This window comes from Benincasa hispida, chromosome 11 (assembly GCF_027475165.1).
Source record: "Benincasa hispida cultivar pf3 chromosome 11, pf3_genome.v1.1, whole genome shotgun sequence".
Lineage (NCBI taxonomy): Eukaryota > Viridiplantae > Streptophyta > Magnoliopsida > Cucurbitales > Cucurbitaceae > Benincasa > Benincasa hispida.
Genome location: NC_143488.1, coordinates 50735429 through 50756884, shown reverse-complemented (window position 1 = coordinate 50756884; position 21456 = coordinate 50735429). Strand labels below are relative to the sequence as shown.

General features: G+C 33.1%; 1 long non-coding RNA gene across 1 annotated transcript; it reads right to left on the bottom strand.

Annotated features, from left to right (window-relative positions):
* Window positions 1-12257: 12257 nt before the first annotated feature.
* LOC150032711 (uncharacterized) lies at window positions 12258-13405 on the bottom strand. Its single transcript, XR_016524365.1, has 3 exons — window positions 13307-13405; window positions 12540-12589; window positions 12258-12427 (listed from the first exon to the last, which is right to left on the bottom strand). It is a non-coding gene; the product is annotated as an uncharacterized LOC150032711 (long non-coding RNA).
* Between the last annotated feature and the right edge of the window lie 8051 nt (window positions 13406-21456).

The following is a 21456-nucleotide window of genomic DNA, read 5'->3' as shown; positions in this document are numbered from 1 at the left end:
TTGTTCTTTAGCTATTTTTCTTGTCTTGTGCTTTGTTTTATCTCAATGGTATTAGTAATACGAAACTTATAAGTATAGAGTAGGTGTTAAGAAAATCAAGAAGTCTGGACTTTTCTAAAATGTCTACATGTTTTCTTTCTAACGTATGCAAGCCCTAAATCAAAACTCCTTTCAAAATTCTCAAAGCCTTTTCGAAATTTTGTTTCTCTTTTAGCAATGAGGATTTAGCTAATCTCCAAAATTTGGGGGTGAGGGAAATCTGAGTTAAGACTCATTTATCAAGTAAGTTCATAAAAAAAGAGAGGAAACAAAATAGAAAGATGTTATATGCAAACTCCTCTGCCAATACTCTATAAAAGAAACCCTCAAATTGACATGAGTTAAAAATTGGAACAGGCACTTAGCCATAGTTAGATGCTCGCATGACACCCGTGGGGGCAAGCCGAAACAAAGTTAAGTCTCCTAGACCAATGCATCCCAAAACTCCGCTATTTAGTTTAAAGAAGCTGTATCTTGAAACACATATATGCTTAGATATGAGTTTATTTGTGAAGAGCTCTCACCCGTAGTTGGATGCTCGCTGACACCTATAGGGGCAAGCCAAAACGAAAGTGGGAAACATGGAACAACGCATGGGTAATCCAGAATTCATATTTTTGTACGTGCATCCTGTTTTGAAAAGAAAAGCATCTAACACATTACTGGTTTAGAAAAAATGAAAATGTTTTGAGAAACAAAAGAAGTTGTTGACAAAAGGCTTGCTGCCCCTGAAATAAAACATTCTTCACTTTAGAAAAGAATCAACCTACGTTACATTTTTGAAACTCCAGTCTCAAGCTTATAAGTGAATATGATGAGAGGTGAAACCTGCACACTTAAGACAATGGAGATAACAAAGAATTATTTGTGAAATGCTCGAGGACGAGCATTGTTCAAATTTGGGGGTGTGATAACTTGTAGAAATACAAGTTATTGTAACTTAAAAGTTCAAACTTGGAGATTCATTGATTCAGGCTTTTTGTATCAAGTCACCACTTACAAGCATGGGCATCTGCAGCTGGCGGCATCTGAAAAGCATCTGAGTGTCAGGCGGCTGACCAGGGTATGGAATTTAATGTTGCCCCATCATTAAGTTGGTAAAGAACGACGCCTATAAATAGAAGAAATCCCACCAGATGAGGAGACTTTAGCTCATTGTATAATTCTGAAATTTTGAAACTTAGAGTTGTGCTGCTGTGACGAGAAGAACACAAGAGGGAAGAGAACGACCACCACCGTCGATCAAGGAGTGGAGAAAGCTGAGCTCGAGAGAGAATTTTCTTCCATTTCTTCTACAAGTTGGTTGTACACGAATTAGAATTGAGCCAAAGAGGACAAGAGATTGTACTTTGCGGCTTGACTTCTTTATTTTCATAATTATCATTTTCTTCATCTCATTTGATTGAGTATTGATCTTGTAAAGACAATCGATTTCTTTATGAATTCACATATTTGATCTACTTTACTTCGCCACTGTTTATTTCTTGCTTTATGTTAGATGCATCTATAACTTCATGCAAAATCCATTTCTAAACGCTTAAGCCAACTAAATCACTTGGTAAAAGCCAATTTAGCTTGAATTATTCAAGAGAATAAGCAAGCCAGCATTAAGTTAGAAACGCTTGGTACATCCAAAGATAGACGCACTAGTGTTTTCCTCTCTCCCTCATGAGTTCCCTCACCCACACCTGTGTTCATATGGAACTTCTTTGCTCACCTTCATCACTCGTACGCCTCCCATCTACATCTTCAAACGCTGTGGATTGTCAATCATTGCCTACCTCGAACGATAGATTTTTGTTTTTCTCTCATTCTCTTAACTTTTTTTTCTCTCTCTCTCTTAAATCTCCTCCACTACCGCACAGATCTGTGGATCTGTGGTTGCATCGTTCTTTGAGTTGCCACCGATTTTATTGTGGTGAAACTTTAGTGAGTTTCTCTTTGACTTTCTTGTTTGCTCTTGAATACCCCCTAATATTTTGGCCTAATCTTGAACTATCTATAATGTATGGATTGTAGATTTTAGGTTTGGAAGAATTTTTTAGTTTAGAAGTAGACTATTCTGCAGTATTAAAAGATTGTTTCAAGTGTTTTGACAAGTTCTCAAGATTTTATAAACTTTTTGGAATCTTTATTAAGGTTGGAAACTGGGTCATGACCTTTAAATATTGTGTTCGGATACACTTGATTGGAGTTGTGTCCTTTCAATGGAAGAAAACACCAGGTACCATCCAGCACCTCAGAGCTCCAACTATAGATTTTTGGCTGAATAGACCTTACCTTGTACGTGTTTAATGTAGCTTTGTGTGCATAGGTATTATGAACGCCTATAGTTGGAGACCATAGAAATTAGAAACCATTTCATTCTAATTCCCACAAGAATCGAGGAAAGAAACAATTCCTCCCTTTTGGTATTGACTTTGAAAGTGGAAGTATTGTAGAAAATAACCCTCAACTACACCTTCATTATAAGCAACTGACTTTACCATATGTTTCTTTTGCACTGTTTCATGAATTTAAAAAAAGACTTGTACAATTGCAGCTCCTCTATTAGGAAAAAAAAAAAGTTTTCTTTTGATTTATTTATTTAGTGCAAATGAACTATTTGATTGTGGTTTTTTATAATGTTTGTTCAAAATTCTATACTGCATGTTGTATCTAGTTCTTAGATGGTGCTAAGCTCAAAGTTCTAGTCACTTATGCAAAGTTAAAGAATCTTTTGTTGTTCCCTTTCTTGTTTTTCACCAATTTTGCTTATACTACTTGTTCATTTGTAGGTATTGTGATTGTTTCGCTGTTGAGGATGTATTGGCCTGAGTATTGTTCTTGTCAAATGTGCTTTAGCAACCCTAAGGATGTAGATATTGTTTTCCAAATCTTTCTATAATAATAGTTTTTCTATCTATTTTTCCTTCATGTCCAAGAAAGCACTCCATATTTCATCTATTGTTCTTGTAGGTTCTTGAATATATGTACTTGAAGAGTTTTATAGAGGAATGAGAATAATCAAAATTCTTGACATTGTAAGCCTCTATTTTGTATATTTGTTTGTTGAGAGGGAGAATGCTTTGGCATTATAAGAATTTAAGAGAACTGTGCATGTTTCAAGAAAACTCCTGCTTCCTTAGTTATACTCCCACGAGTTTAGGTTTTGTTCATATTGTTTGAAGCTGCTCACATTTGTGTTCTCTCAATCTCTTCCTCTACCATAACATGATGTATATTAAAACTCTCTTTGTAGGTTGGTCTTGGAATTCAAAAGAAGGTAGTTTAGTTATCCATTATGTCATCTCACTCACCTCCATAATCTATTGATTTCAAAAGAAGTTAATTTGGTTATCCATTATGTTGTCAGCAAAATAGTTTATATTCATTCTATTGGATATTTAGTGTTGATAGGACCATTTTCTTTTCTACTTGAATGTCTCTTCATTAAGAGTGCGTGCTTGTGATATGACATGTTTTTGGATGTTTTTCCTGTTAGTTGATTTTACTGTAGGAAAATAGTACTCGTTTGTAGTATCAATTGGGTCTAGAAAGTGTTAGACTGGCGTAGTTGGCTAGAGAACAGTTCTTAAAGGTGCTTTCTGCTTGAATGTCTCTTTGTTTTTGTTTTCTATCCCTAAAACTTGCCTGTGGATTTTTTTTTTTTTTTAGTTTCTATATTGTTTGATTGTAGAGAAAAGACATCAAGAAAGAGGTGAAATGGGTATGTTTCTATAGTGGACACTTCGAACAAGTGGAAGAAGAAAGGCAAAATGAGTATTTGGGTTTTTTTACTTCAATATTTTTGTTCTTGTTTAGTACATGAGTATGTTTATTTCATGTTATAACTTATAGCTTTGCGATGTTAGTTTAATAATTTTGTGTGTATATATATTTTGGGGGAGGTTTCTTCAAATATTCTTCACGTAGGGTAGTGTAGGGATTTGTGGAGTCATTTCGTAATTTTTTAGAAATAGAAGTGTTATGTAATTGTTTCTATTATTGATTCAGAAGAATTTATGATCTTGAAGAAGCAAAACATTTAATCTCTTAATATGGTTTCAATTTTTATTTTTTCATCAAAAGATAGTATTGCTTTATAAATGTATGATGGTAATACCTTGAAACTCATAGCGAATACATCTCAAATTATGAATAAGAATGGTTAACTTACAGATATAGTCTTTGAACTGTATCTCGGAATTTTGGAAAGAAAAGAGGACCCAACTGATCATCTGAGAAGTAAGCAAATAATGAAGAAATGATTTTTTTTTTTGTGCTTCTTGTAGAACAAAAATTTGTACTGAGATGTTTGTTACGAAAGCAATGACTATTTTCAACTTTACCAATCTATTAAAGAATAACTACTGTATTTCAAAAGTATACCAATCTTGAGATGTTTGTTCGACTTCGGTAAACTTGAGATGTATGCCTTATGGAGAATAAATCGACTGAAATTATGTTTTTCATCATAATATGTGGACTACATTCCCCTCTATGTATTTGAACTTCTTATTAGAAAAAATCTCTTTTTCCAAATACTATGGGTCTTGAAGAACATTACTCGGAGAAGAGAAAATGTCAAGAACATCATTTTGATGTTTATGAGAAATGCAAGAATAGAGAGATATTCTCTTTTCTTAGTTATGTGTAAATCATGATCTATTGATTGATTGTTGGATGTTTAGATCTTGTTATTGCTCCATAGAACTACATGTTAAATTTGGATGGAGAAGGAACTTAAGTTATTCAAGTCTTGTTCTCTTTGTGGTATTGGCAACCACAAAAGTTTTTCTACATTTGACTTTATCTATGACTCATGTTCATCATAGGTGATTATCAAGAGTTTTTGATCCATTTACAACATTTTATTTCTTTACTAAACTTTATATTACAGTTTTATTTTTCATCTCTCATACATTAATTTTATGGCTTTATATAGTTGCAATGTTTCTTCTTCTTTTTCTTCTTCTTTTTCTCTCTCTTAAACATATGGAGTCTAGGATAACCTCTACCTCTAACCTAGCAGTCTAAGTTCCTAGAAAGAGAAATAAGTTGAATCATTATGTAAATATAGTTCTATTGAGAGAAGATTATTGTTTGAATATTGTTGGAAATGCATTTCATTGAACAGATGTTAAAGTAAAAAAAATTTGTATTGTTGTGGTAATGTTGTTATGTTGCCGAAATTTTTCTAAAACATAAGAGTTATAAAATTAGTTATTTGTTAAAATATGGTAATATTCCTTAGTTTAGCACTGAAATTTGGGATCATTACAATGACGATTGTGCAACTATGGTACTTGTTTATGGCTTGAGTTCATTTCATTCGTTATTTATAAATTGCTTATATTAATGCAACTTATATTTGTTTGATTATACACTCTCATATGACATCGCTCGCACGAGTACAAGGAGGTTCTAGATAGAGGGTATAACAAATTCATCCATAGAATAGAGAAAAGAATAGTAAATTTTGCATTCATTCCTTTTGGTAAGTTTGTATAAATATAGTTTCCATACTTCATGTAATTTCTTTTAGTGTGATTCATTTATTTTTAAATTATCCTTGATTTTATATACTTAAGCAAGCACGTCTTCTTTGCAGATTTTTTGGGATAGTAATTGTTGGGGTTGATGCCCTAAACTCTCATTGGGTCATCTAGTTTGTAAACACTGTATTGAACAAACGCTTGTGATGTAATAATATATGATATTTTTTTTCACTGTTGTCTATGAAACATGGGATGTTTTAATTGCTTTACCACGAACCAATAAAATAAGATCCCTGGTTGTCGTAGTAACTTAAGCATGTATGTGGAGACATACAGGTGGATCATGTCTTAAATGATAACCAAAATGGTCTGTAGTATATGGATATAGGAGGGAAACTTTATCCTGGTAACACTACGGATGCGGCCCACTTTGTAGAATAATTACAAGTTTTATGACTTGCTATAGATGGTCTGATTCTGATCATTCATGTGGAGACATGCGAGCAGGGGCGTCCTATGCAAAGGAGTTTGTATAAGACCAAACCACGAAGTGTTATAGTCTCGTTATATAACACCGTTCATGACAGAAACTTCACTTCACTAGGATGACCATAGGTAACATGACCTCAATCCTGAGTGAGTCCAGAACTCCTACCTTTGAGAGCAGTCCTTTGATTTGCATGGGTGCGAGTGGCCAGATTTCCGACTCAAACCTACCACTTTGGGGATTCATTTGATTTGGGAGTTGGGAACTCAGCTACACGAGATGGAATTCACTCTTTCCCTAAAGCAGAGGTAAATAGGTAGATTGCTCCTTTAAGGGCTGATTCTGGGGCTTGAACGATGTGGCGCCACATACCTTCTCATGGCCCGAAAGGTGTCTACACATAGTAAAACTATGTTCTATTGTTCATTAGAGGGATCAGTGGTACTTAAGGAGTTAGATGTAACTATAGGAGCAAAATAGTAAATTGGCCCAGCTGTACTTACGAGCATCTGTGAAGGATTATCGTACTGTTGATTTTTTATAACCGATGGACATAGAAATGGTGAGAAGAGTGCAACTGTTGGACTTTAGTGGAATGTCTGGCAGTTAACGGATGGTAGATCTCGTGGCTAAAGAGTTCAGTTAGCTATTCACGTACCGTTGGAGCTTCGTGCCACAGGTTCATAAGGTCCCCTTGGTAGCTCAATGGATTAAGTTGAGAATTAGTTTTTGGGTCAGTTTGAAGTGTTCAAATTGGCAAGAGGGAGTTTAATTATATATGATATGATTAAACTTGTCAATTATATATGATATAGTTGACATGATGTATGAGATACATTAATTGGAGAAAAATGATATAAATATGATTTATATCTAGTGGAGGAGAAAAGGATTATGGTTTATATGTTGCATATGATGTGATATTAAACTATAGGCTATAAATATAATATGATTATATTTAATTCTAATTAAACAATTATAAGATAATTGTTGGTTTGTTGTTTTTTACATTCAGTTTTTGTTACTGAAGGATAAAGTGAAAATAGTTTTCATTTTACAAAGATATCGAACAATAGCTTCACGATTAGTACACTGCCCATCGTCTAGTAAATGAGAGCCTACACGATAGCTCAAGTTTTCCTAAATGATCGTGTACACACGTAGCTTTCCTAAACGATCGTATAGCTATTTTCTAAACAATCGCGCACGTGAGTGATTTTACTATACAATCGTCTAAATGATCAGACCCGTTTTACTAAACGATCGTGCACCTTTAGCTAAACGATCAAGCACCCGTCTATACGATAGACTCTATATCTCTCCCATTTGTTTGGTCGTGGTAAACGATCGTTGTTTCCTCTTCCCCTCTACCAAATCCAATAGAGCCCACACCTCCTAGATTCTCACTCCGAGAATACCGAGGTTACATAGTGGTGGTGTCCTCCTTGCTGCCTGTTCGTGTAGAAGACAGTTCGATGGTGAGCGACAATGAGATTTGGTGGACGATAGCCTTGGCATGACAGCGAGAGTTGCTAAGATTGACAAGAGCGAGAGATCAAAGAAGAAAATTTCTTCAAGAGGTATATCTCTTGGTCATTTGTTGTTTAAGTTTGAAGAGCATGCCGTAATTTGTTGTTAAATGCATAACTAGTATGTTTGTTTGTGAATGCGGTATTTCTGTCACAATGAATTTAGAACGATCTTGCTTCCGCTTATAGGTACTCTTTGATAAGAGTTCCTTCAGTAATGACACTCCAAAGTAGATAACCAGCTCTCTCAATTTTTAGTTAATTTTTTGTATTTGTTGAAAGTTAAGTTGTATATACAAAAGCAATTAAGATTTTATTTTGGGAATTTTTTTCTACATAAGCAACCAACTACTGTTTTGTAAGTATAAATTTTGTTATTCTCTTTGGGAGCTAACTATTATTCATACTTTGTGAGCAAGACTTAGATTTAAATTTTTGTGTTTGTTGAGATCTTAATACATAAAAACAATTCTTGTTTGTGGATAAATTATTATAATGTCGTTTTTAAGTTCTTGACCGACATAAAAATAGATTCAACAACGGAAGTTAAAAAAAACAGACAATAATTAAAAAAAAACAGACAGGGATTCTGGGTTTCAATGTCTGTCTAAAAACGACATTAAAGGGCTTTAGTATCGGTTGACAACTGACATTAAAGATAGTATTATAAAAGGTATTTAATATTGGTTTTAAACCGACATTGAAGAGGGTGTACAATTATTTATTTCATTTTAATTAATTTAATTTAATTTAATTTAATTAAAACTATTCTAGTTTAATTAAATAAATGAAATGGAAGTTGGTTATCTCTTAATGATTTTACAGATAAATGTGTTCTCTGTAAAATATCTCCAAAAAAAAAATCCCTTTACTTTTTTTTTAAAGAGGATCGCACCATTCGATCCTTGCAAGAGATATAGTGGAGAAGATCAATTGGAGGCATCCCAAATGTGTTGTGTTGATTTGTTCATGACGAAGAAATATATATATAATTGATGTATATATACTTAATTAGTTGTGTATTAAGAAGGTTGTAAAGCATATATCAATAACATGCCTATGATACAAAATAATTGAAGTGTATCAATGATACTACATAAAATTCAAATGTATCACCATGCATATCAATGATAGTGTATCACTAGTACTATATGAATAGTAATATCAACGTTCATTAAAGCAATTTATCAAGTATAATATTGACGTATTAGTAGTATATATATCAATAATCATTCAAATTTCATTTCAAATAAAACATTGATGTATCAATTGTATATTAACACTCATTTAAAACGACAATTGTTAGTATATTTGATATAAACTGCCAAAGACTCGAAATTATTATCTACATTTTATTTAATAATTTAGATGTAATTTTATTGCAGGGTCTGTCTCTTGAGGCTAAACATCTGAGGGATTTCAGGAAGTTTGACCATCGCTCCTTTGATGGATCGTTGGGGGACCCCACCAAAGCAGAGATGTGTTGTCATCTATCAAGACGATTTTTTCATTTTATGAGGTGCTCGAAAGAGCACAAGCTCCAATATGCAATTTTCATGTTGACTGGCAATGCAGAAATCTGGTGGCGTTCAGTAGAGAAAATTATTGATACTAATGGGAAACTTGCAATCTAGGAGCAGTTCAAGGAACGTTTCTATGAGAAGTATTTTTTGGCCAACACCCGGTATAACAAGCAAGCAAAGTTCTTGAATTTGAAACAGGGAGTTATGTCAATAGAGGAATATGAGTAGGAATTTGATAAATTGTCCCAATTTTCCGGTATAACAAGCAAGCAGAGTTCTTGAATTTGAAACAGGAAGTTATGTCAATAGAGGAATATGAGTTGGAATTTGATAAATTGTCCCAATTTGCCCCTGAGTTGGTAGCCATCGAGGCAGCGAGGACAGAAAGATTCGTTCAAGGCTTGAGAAGCAGATTACGAGGTATGGTTCATGCTCTTGACCTTAAAACCTATGTCGCGGCACTGCGAGCCACCGTGAGGATTGATGCTGACTCCCAGGGGAGAGAAGAGTACAGCAAGTTGTTCGGAATTAGGGCCTCTGCGGGGCAGAAAAGGAAAGCAGACTAGAAGACTTCTGAGTCTCAGCAAAAGAAACCTGTAGTTATTAAAGAGGAAAAGCCGATATGTAACTCATACGGAAAGCGTCACTGGGGTCGTTGCTTGGCTGGAGTAGGGGTGTGTTATCGTTGTGGACAGGAAGGGTATATGCATATGGGTGCCCTAGTAAGAGCACTACAGATGGTAGGGACCAACCTTCGGGTCCGGACCAGGTGGATTCAAGCGGACAGCAGCATTGGAATAGGAACAGTGCCGCAACCTGACATGAGGTGGGGAGGTCGGACACTATGGTGAAAGATAAATTTACATTCTAGATCTTAACATTCTAGGTTTGTTAAAGACTATGTTTGCTTGCCTTCTTTTGTATGCTTAGTTAGTATAAGAGACCATGTATGTTTTGTTATCCTTATGCAAAGCTATTATTATTATTATTATTATTTTGGTACGGAGATAGGAGAGGGCGTGAAAGGTTTGTTGGCGTAAGGAAAGATAGTTGTAACCTTGGTAGTTCTAGCATATAAAGTTTAAAGTTATTTAATCATAGATTGGATGAGAAATGAGCCTTCGCACAAAGTTTTTTTTTTTTCAGAAATGAACTTTCGAGGACGAAAGTTCTTTAAGGGGAGAACAATGTAACGCTCTGAGTTTTTTTTTTTTTTTTCATAATTCGAATTCTATAATTTCGTAAAATTTGAGAAAAATTTCATTAATTTCGAAATTCAATTTGTTTAAAGGAAATATTTGAATTTATGTCGCAATTAATTTAATTTTAAGTAAATTTTTAGTTAATGTCTAGATATTTTTTTCAAAAGTTTTAAATTTGGGGAACGTAATTGATTTGATTTTTGAAATTATGATTTGAAGAGGAGGAGAAAAGGGTTTTAAAAAAAAATATATGTTTATATTTGTGTATTTAAGGAATTGAATAAAATAAAATAAAATGGTTGAATAAAATAAAATAATATTTATATAAATTAAATAATATATATTTCTTTTTAAGAAAACCTCCATTCTCTTTCTCCTTCACATGCAAACTGAGACCCCTTCCAATTTTTTTCCTCATTGCATGAACACCCTTCCCTAGCCCTAGCTCCGTCGTCGCCCTTTGTCGCTCGCTCACTATTCATCATCACCAGAATCGTCTTCAGTCGTGCCGTCGTGAGTCACCCAATCTCGCACCGTTGCTTGTCCCTCGCACAGTCGTGATCGCGCCACCCATTCACTACTACAGAAATTGGATTACTTGACGTTTTTCCAATGTCAAGTAAAGAGTATACTTGACGTTTTTATAAGCGTCGAATATTCAACTGTCAAGTATAGTGTGATAACTTGACTCCAGAAAAACGTCAAGACAAATGTTTCTTGATACAATGTTTCTTGAAACAAATTTCGTGTCAAGAAAGATAATATACGATTACGTATCATATATATGATAACTCTTAACGTTTTTTATTTGTCAAATATATGTCTTTTTTTTTTCAAATTAAATACCCCAATTGATATTCTCATTTTTTGTCTTGTATTCCAACAATACAATTACATCAACTAAATAAACATTATACATTTAAGTTCTATCAACTCAATATATTCACTAAAAATTCCATATATTCAACTATGACCTTTCATATGAACACTCCTCACAAATTGCAACAATATTTCTCTTTCACATGTACATGAACAAAATAAAATCTCAACTATTGCTTTTGTATACAAAACTCTACTTTCAACAAATACAAAAGTGACATTGTTTAATACGTAACCTCTCAACAAAGTATATTATTTAACCTATACATTGAGCTTTGAAGTCTAAAGATCGAGAACTAAGGGTCAAGCAAGCCATATTTAAGCAAGTCAACCTGCAAAATAGAATAAAGGGTGATAACATCAAATTTCAAAATATAGAAATAAGTGTTAAGATATAATATGACAAAAAGTCACGCACAAAGAAAAATATACATGATTGGCTTACTTTATGCAATGGAAAAATATCATATTCAAAACTTAAAAAATATCTACAATTTAAAGTTAGGGATTTATTGGAATTTCGTTAATTTTCTTTTGATCATATCCAGCCTCAGAAGGAACAATTACTTTTCGCTACAAAACAAAAGAAGATGGAAGAGATTTGAGAAAATATAATAAAGAGGAAGAAGATTATCAATAAATCAAGCATATGCTAAAATTTAAAATAAAGATAGATATCTTTCCCCCAACTTTCACAACTTTCACAACTTTCATGCGAAAGCGACTTGACACAGTTGTAATCCCTCTATAAAGGCAATCAAAGTGCATCTTTAATAGAAAACTAATACATGAATCAATGAGTAGAAGAGAATATTGGAAACCTAATCTTATCGACCAGCAATAAAAAATTTCTTCAAAATTTCATTCACCAAAATAATCAATTAACTCCAAATGGATTACCTAAGTGTGGCTTAATTCGAATGATACTTTGAAACTATAACAAAATAATCCAACCTACGAAAAGTTCAATAATAATGGTTACAAAACGCAAATTCCAGCAACTATGTAACAAATCCATGTGTGATTGATGCACTAACAATTAGATATTAAAGAATAGTACAAGATGTCCCAATCCTAAATGCATGACAACAGAGAGGGTGGGAAAACTAACCACCATATTGAACATTTGGTTCATGCGAAGCATATACATTGACAGGATGAACATTGCTAATACTTGTTCCTGCATCCATAGATACTTTCTGCTCTATGGCATCCCTTGATGGCCCAATAACTATTGCATTTGGAGAAGGATTTTTGAAGCAATCCTTCCACCTTTAGGTGAGAGTTGCTGATAATGAATCGGAGAAAAAAATTCTAGAAGTAAACATTAATTGTCAAAACCTATAAACATGCAAAGCAAATACAAGCGAAAACAATCTAAAGGAATTAAGCAGCATTACCGGTGCTAAGAGATTTTTCTCCTCCATAAATAATTGATTCTCCAATGCCCCTGTAGAGGAAAAAATTACTTAGAAAATGCCTATTGGTAGTAACAGAAATAAAAGAAAATTTAATCTTTCCACATAAAATTCCCAATAATTCCAAACACACACTCGGCTTATATTTCTGCAGTTTAGAAGAAGGTTACATAAATCAAGACCAAGAAGCAGAAAGTGGATTATTCTGTACTTTGACCTATTGAATCTTTTGGAATAATAATGAAGGCACTTTCTCAGTCGAAGATCATAAACATAGGTCTTTGATGATTGACTATTAGCCTACCAAGAAAGGCATTCCATTACAAGGTCAACAGGTCCACTGTCAAGTATCAACTCAAAGACCGGGAGAAAAAAAGAGTAGAAAAAACAAAACTACAATGGTTTAGCTCTCTCTCGGTGCCTTTCTTTGGCAGAGAGCATCGATGGTACAACAAACAAAAACCCTAGTAGAAGAGAAGAAACACATAAACGGGTAAATCAAAATCTTCTTCAGCAAACAATTTGGTAACATTGTACATTCCCAATTCACAGACCCAAAAAGGCACAAATCAATCGCTCACGCTAGCACCCATGTTCAATTCCGCTAGAAAAAAAAAAAAGATCTTGCCTATTTAGAAGTTGACATGGCACATTCAGCAAAACAACAGGCGATTTTAACGAGGAAGACAATTCAAAACAAGAAAAAAGAAGAAATGAATTAGTGGTCAAACAAGAGAAAAAGAACATACCAATAGGAGCGATTTGATCTTGCTCCTCGTCATGACGTTCCATAAAAACAGAGATCCAGAAACAGAAGTGGGTTAGAAAATCTTAAACACAAGCAGATTGGGATGGAAAATGATTGAAGGTCAAACAAACGGACGGAGCTTGAAGGTTGAACGGACGAACCGAGCTTGAAGGTCGAACTGACGGATGAAGCTTGAAGGTTGAACGGACAGACGAAAAATGCTTGAAAGTCGTATGGACGGACGAAGCTTGAAGGTCGACTGAAATACGCAGCGACCACACGCGAGAGGTTGAAGGTCGATCGACTAAATCTAGGACATTTACCCTTTTACTTCTTTAAAATAATAAGTAAATTATTTTTTATATTTTACTTGACACAAAAAACGTGTGAAGTAAGAGTTTCTTATACTTGACACAAAAAACATGTCAAGTAAGACCTTACTTGACACGAAAAATGTGTCAAGTAATGGTTCGCGTGAAAATATCCGAAACATTCCGTCAATCTCCACTTTTTTAACCATTTTACTTGACATTCTTTTTTAAAAGGTTATTACTTGACATTTTTTTCCAAAGAAACGTCAAGTAATTAAAAACTACAGTGTCAAGTAATGTAGATTTTGTAGTAGTGATTCGCGTTTCCAGCGCCACAATCGGAACTCTACTCCATTGTTTACGCACAAATCTAGTCGACGTTGCCTCCAATCGGTCACCGCCATTGTCGGCCTTCACGTCTGAGGTGTAGCACCAGCCGCTGACATTGTCTACAGATCTCAGGCAGCCAGATTTGTGCGAGAAAAGCCAAATCTGCATGTGGGTACATCCGTTCAGGTTCGTCGGGGCTTTTATTGTCGTCTTTGCGCAGGCGTTTCCTTCATCCTAATGGGTTTTGACTGAAGGTTCCATTTGGGTGTTTTAGTTGTGAATTGAAGAGCGGAAGTAAATATTTAGTTGTTGTCTAGCAAGTTTGAGACCGGTTTCACTAAGCTTTTGATAAGTATTTAAGGCTTTGTGGCCATTTGAAGTATTAAAGGTGATGTAGATTTAACTTAGTTGTGGTTTATGTTTAGGTCGGGCCACTAGATTGAAGTCTTGAAGGGGTTTTGGGTCGAGCCACGTGTTGGGTAAGTAATCTTACTAATGGAACCGCCTTTGTGTCGGACGATAAATTTATGATTTATTTTGAGGATTTTAAGACTAGTTACAAGGATAATTTTGACTGTTCTGAGATTTAATGGACTGTTTAGAAAAGATATATGAGCATGTGATAATATGACTGAAGCATTTTAATGTATGAGCATGATTTAGAATTTTATGAGGCATATTAAAAGTACGATAGAGCATGACCCTAAATTATGAGTTAAGCGACACTACTACTCTTAAAGCTAGGTGAAAGTTGGAGCATTTGTTGATGTACATATTTATGTGATTTATTATGAAAGTGTGTAAGCTCTATGATGTATTATGAAATTTCAAATGTTTGATTTTTTACATGAGTTAGTGCATGAAACTGACATACTAGAGTTGATCCATTAAAACTGGATTAAACACGTACGATGAGGTTAATTAACATGACCTTGATGAGGAGATTTTAGAAGACTCATGATTATGTGACTGTTATATGTAATATGAAGTTAGATGCAATCTCTTTTCCTTTCCAGACTATTTGACTGCATGAAAGTGATGCATGTCCAAGGGTACTAATACATGAAAAAGATGTACTAGGGCTGGTATGTATGAAAGTGATACATACCTAGAGGGTACTAGGGTGTACGTAAGAGGTACACGCTCAGTGAGTTATGTTTATACGAAAGAGGTATATACATGACCATGTGTACGAAAGAGGTATACATCCCTACATTCATAGATAGGATCTAGGGTGTATGAAAGAGGTACGTACTCAGTGGGTTATGTGTACACGAAAGAGGTGTATATATAACCAGGTGTACAAAAGAGGTACACACTCAGTGGGTTATGTGTATACGAAAGAGGTGTATACTTAACCTAGTGTACGGAAGAGGTACACATTCAGTGGGTTATGTGTATACGAAAGAGGTGTATACATAACCATGTGTACGAAAGAGGTATACATTAAGTGGGTTATATGTATACAAAATAGGTGTATGCATAACCATGTGTACGTAAGAGATTGTGTTTCCTTCGAGATTCACCAAAGATTATGTTTCCTTCGGGATTCACCAGAGGTTGTGGGTCCTACAGGACTTGCTAGAGTTAGTGGGCCTACTTAACTATAGTAGGATAAAAATAAGTTTTTCATGTTGGGTTTTATGTCCTAAAACTCGTGGTATATAAACAATGAAGCTTATTCTGAAAATTCAATAAAGGTGTTATTGAATAGATCTATTACTTGAATAGAAATCCAATAAACCTAAAAGTCCCTTGACTATTGGATGAGTACTTGAACTTTATGTGGAGACATAAAGGTGGATCAGGTTCGAGTAAGTAGTCAAAATGATCTACAGTATATGGATAAGGTTGAGTATCTTATTCTGGTAACACTATTGGATACGGCCTACTTTGTAGTTGTTACAAAGAGTTGTAAAGTGCTACAAATGAAGTGATCCTAATTCGTTCATGTTGGACATGAGGAGTGGGGGTGACCTTGCACAAAAAAGTTTGTACAAGATCAAACCACGAAATGAGTTACTCTTACTTGATAACACTGTTTACTGTTTAAGACTAACTATTTCAAAGCGATGACCTAGGTAACTTGACCTTAATCCTGAGCTAACTATGAACTCATGTTTATTCGGGATTACCCTTAGATTTGCATAGGTGAAGGTTGGCTCAACAGTGCTGGCTTAATATGACTGCCATTTCAGAGGTAAGACCAGATAGATAGTTGAGGACATAGGATGCAAGAAGAAATTCACTCCTACCCGCTTGAGGGATAATAGAGGTCGTTCCCTTAAATGTTAATTTTGGGGCTTGAACAAGGGATCCTGCCCTCTCATTTGGCATGAGAGGGACTCGGTTTTGTGATTGGATCACAAAATAATTGTTCATTAGGGGATCAGTGGGGACTTAAGGAACAAGGTAATTTCGGGAGTAAAACAGAGATTTGACCCAACCGTTATTACGAACAACCTGTGAAGGGTTAACTTACTAATCATGGTTATATTGAGTAGACATAATATATGTACAGTGAGGGAAGTTCAACTATGGGCTTAAGTGGAGTGACCCATTAGTTAACGAATGGGGGTTAGATCGGTCTAATGAGTTTAGCCAATTAATCTCAGATCGTTGGAGCTCATGATCTGTAGGTCCATGAGGTCCCCATACTAACTCGGAAATAGATAACTCTAGAGTAGCGTGATAAGTTAATTAGAAATGTTCAAATTAGAATCAAACGAAATTGGAGAAAATATATTTAAATATGATTTATATATATGAAGATGCATTTGTGTAAAAATTAATTTAATATTGGATATTAAATTAATTAGAATTATTTAAATTGTTTAAATAATTATTTATTGATTTTATTAAAATTAATTTATGAAATTAATTTGTAAAATTAATAAATTTTGATTTTAGAAATAAAGTATGATTTTAAAATCAAAATAGATTTTGAAAATTGAAAAATCACACAAACTTGAAAAAATGGATTTTTCAAGTCATCTTCAAAGTTGCTTACAAAAAACCCACCACCTCTTCCTTTGGTTTACTCCAAGCATGAACTGCATCCTATGCAGTACATCTCTTTGCATGATAATCTACAATATATTGAAGAGATTGGAGTGAAGAAATGGATGAAGAATCGACTGAATTTTTGCTGAAAAATTCGGATGAAGAAGGTGTTCTTCAATGGAAGTGAGCTTTCTCCATATTTCTTTTGATTCCAGCTTATTTTGAGTCTCACAACTCAATCTAGAGCACCAAGAGGATAGTAGGGAAGATCTTGTGGTGGTCTACACAAGGATTCAGAGGATTTAACAGTTGGAAATAGAGATTTCATTGGTTCGGCCAAGGTATGTTTTTGAAACCCATTATACTCTGTTTTAGCATGTTTCTTTTCAACCAAAATTAATGAATTAGAATACTTATGGATCCTGATTTCTTCCATTGCGTGATGGTGTTGATCTAACATTTCATGTATGTATGTGTCCCAGGAGAACTAGAGCAGTTTATATGTTCCACCAGAGGTAGGCATCTAAAGGACATAGATGCCTAGCCTGATCCCAGTAGTGGAGTTAATTACTAAGTATTTTATACTCATCCTTTCTCAAGTTGTTGTTTCAGGTAAAGGTAGAGATGCACCGGCGATTGACAAGTGGAATTTGTGATCAAGCCACTAGGACCAGTTTTATGCTTCCACTCATGATGTTTAGATTTCTTTCCATGTTTTTTTCAACTTCCACTTTTACTGTTTGAAACTTACTATTAAGAGTTATTTTCAAATTTATTATTATCATTTATGATTTATGGGTACCCTATTATTTGTTTTAATATTTGAATTTAATGAAGAATTTTTTAACTTACCTTATTTACTTAGCATTTATTTCACCATAAAAGAATGTCGTTTTAAGTTCCATGCATGCATGTATTTAGTAACAGTCTAACTTAAGTCCTAGAGGGTCGGGTCGTTACAATTAGTAACGTGCTTGTAGAGTGTTTAAACTTAGATTAAGGAATTAGTTCACATTATCTCTTTAGATTGAACTCAAATGAATTTTGGGGTTTTAGTATTGATAATTAGGGATTCTCATCACTAAAAGGATACTAATTTCAACATAAAAGGATTTTCTTATCAATATCAATAATATAAAAATCTATCGTTAATGTTATGTTTTATTACTAAATAGGTCTGATATATTATCTTTTACATATTGATATACTCTCCTAGGTTTGGTGTCTTCAATGTTTTCTTTTTAGATCTTTCATTAATATGTAAAAAACAATATATGATCAAAGTGTATCAGTAATACAATTTAAATAGAGCATATTAGTAAAATAAAAGAATTAATTAGTATATCAATGATATTATTGATATATTAAATACGAAGAAGTATATCGATCATATTAAATTTCATACTTTCATATTTTTGGGGCTATTTCCCACCTTTGAACCATATTGTTTAGGTTGGGCTAGAAATTTTCTTACTAGATTTGCAAACTTCAAATATATTGCTCCATTTACAAGTTCATTTTTTTTTTTTTTTTTGCTGGTCTTCCAAGTGTCCCTTCAAAACTATAGCAAATACCCCATATATTATTGCTCATGTAAGCTCTTCTTTGAACAACATTAACAACTCCATTATATAATTGGTCAGAGAGAGACATAAACCACTACATTGCACCCATGCAAAGCTATTCTTTTTATCAAATTTTAATTCCCCAAAAAACATTTTCTAGGTTGATAGATATAAAAATTCCAAAGGCATCCAATTGTCAATGAAGTTAAAGAGTTGTTAAAAACAATTCACTCTTGCAAATGAAAAGATAAAAGTGAAAGACTCCCACACACTAAGCTTTGAATTCCTATACAAGAAAATATAGCCCAAATTTGTAGAGTAATCAAAATGGGAGTGGAAATTTGTTTGAATTAAGATGCACATGCATGCATGTGGAATCCTTGACTCAAAATCTCATTTCTATTATTTTCTTGCATTATGGAAGAATCCATACATATAATTACAGCAACTCCAACTTGATTGAAGAAGCAAATATGATATACTTAGTCATCACATTCAATTGAAGTGATCATTTTATTTTGTTGGATTGGGTTGGGTTGGGTGTATAGAAAATGACAATTTTAGTTTGGTTTTAAAATTGTTTATAAATGGAAAGAAAATTCTTTTGTTTTGGAGAATATGTCCCTTGATGCAAAATTCTCATAAGATATTAAGTGCTATTATTGTTTATACAAATTATAACAAAATTTATTTAAAGGGTTTTGATAATTAATAACTTTGATATGTTAAAATCCATTTAAATGAGTTATTATAGTTTTAAAGACATGTATAGAATATAGTCAAATGTTTTTTGTGAGCTTGATTTATTGATACACTATGAAATATATATATATATAGCTCAAATTTTTAAATAAATATTGTAGATTCAAATTATCATTGCATGATGGAGATTAAGTCAAGACAAGAATTTTTTTTTCCTTCATAGATACTTATTATAAGAAATATATTCTGATGGAGATCAGTTTGGTTGCCAACTAATATATGAAAATGGTATGTGAATATATGCCCGAAAAGGACATTTTGACTCGGTTGAGAGTTTCATAAAATGCAACTATATAATATAAAAATGTATAGAATATTATTAAATATAATTTGGAGATAGGGTAAATTTAATTGTTAATTAAAGTGAAGAGGCATAGCTTAAAGAAATCATTAATATTTAACAAAATTGTATAAATAAAAAAGAAAAGAAAAGAAAGGTGGGAAAAAGTTATGTGGGAACTAGGAACCCATTTTTTGTGGCATTCAAGAGAGAGAATATATTAGTTCTTGACTTAGAGAATCTAACCCTATAAAACATATACCATATATTATATATATTATATATATTATATATATATCTCTTATGATCATCTTTTGGTGTGAAGTTCAAATGGATTCTCATGTTCTCATTCTCTTTAACATGGAAGGAATATAATATTTTTTTCCTTTCTAAAATATAATTCTTACACAACTTTTTCCTCAACGAATAGCATTCCGTGGTCATTTCTTACTTTCTTTCTCAACTTTGCCACAACCCGACGCTCTATAATTATTTTTGATTTTTAAGTTCTCAACGCCTGTGAGATTGACTGAGAGTATATGCCTAAACTAGATTGGTTTATATGATCACTACGTTATAATAGAATTTTGAGATGAGATCAATTGACTATGAACTTTTTTGGTTGTATCAATTTGGATAATCTAAAAAATTTTGACCATGAACTTACATAAATATTATTACAATTATCTTTCTAATAAGTTCTCGCTTCGAGTATTATATGTGCTTAATGAATTATAAAATATATAAAAAATTTAGAGAAAAAACAACATTAGAGCTTTTTCTTTTTGTTAAAATTTATGGATTTTGGGAATATTATTCAAAGGTTCATTTGTGCATTGTTCCAACTTATTTTTTGCAAAATTTTAATTTATTTTATTAAAATCAATGAGTTTATGAAATTTTTTACATTATTTTTTTGGTAAAATTAGTAGGTAAATTAGTGAAAATTGAACCGAGTATTAAATTAAATTGCAACATTTATGTATGTTTACACTCAAATTTGATGAAATTGAAAAGTTTATGATCCAAATTATTACAACCCGACAAATCCATGGTCAAAATTGATCATCCTTTCCCTTGAATTTTTATATATTATCTAATTGGTCTCTTTTTTATATATTAAGTTATGTTATTAGAATGCCTTGAATCTATTATTAAGAGTTCCAAATAACTAAGCATGAAGGTCTCATTGGAATATCTAAGTTTATTTGTATTTATGTTATTTTCGTTATTTACAATTTCAATCCTATAGTTTGAAAAGTGCATTATATAAGAATTCTATCTCTAGAGGTGTCTCTCCTCTACCTCTTGACGTAGCTAGCTAACACATTGTAATTATTGAACTAAGTAAATCTCTTTGTTGATTCTTTGCTTATGTACGTTATCTGCTTATATTTAATTGTCGATTTCATAATAGGTTATGTGTTTGTTCTTAATCATGATATGTATCCATTAGTTCTATTAACATGTTATTTCTAGATTATCTGATATGAGGAACAATAGTAAGATGCATGAAATGGAAGAGTTGGGGTTTGGATAAAGTTGATATTGGAGAATGAGAGGTTAGGGTTAGGGTTAGGGTTAGAGAAATTAAGTAACTAATTTGGAATAGACATATTAATGTTGTGAAGAAACAAGTTAAGAAGTAAGTTGGGAAAAGGGCACCAAATCCTTGAACTTTTTTTGTGTATATATTCCCTATCCACATGCCACCACCTTACTGTTTGGGAATTCCTTGCTTTTCAACTCTAAAGCCAAAAATTCTTAGATTCCTCCAAACTTAACTCCATATATATAAATATATTCTCTAACTATACAACATTTACAATATAATATTTTTATATTATATATATATATATGAAATTAATTAATTTTGATTAAAATTCATGTCTCTGATCAA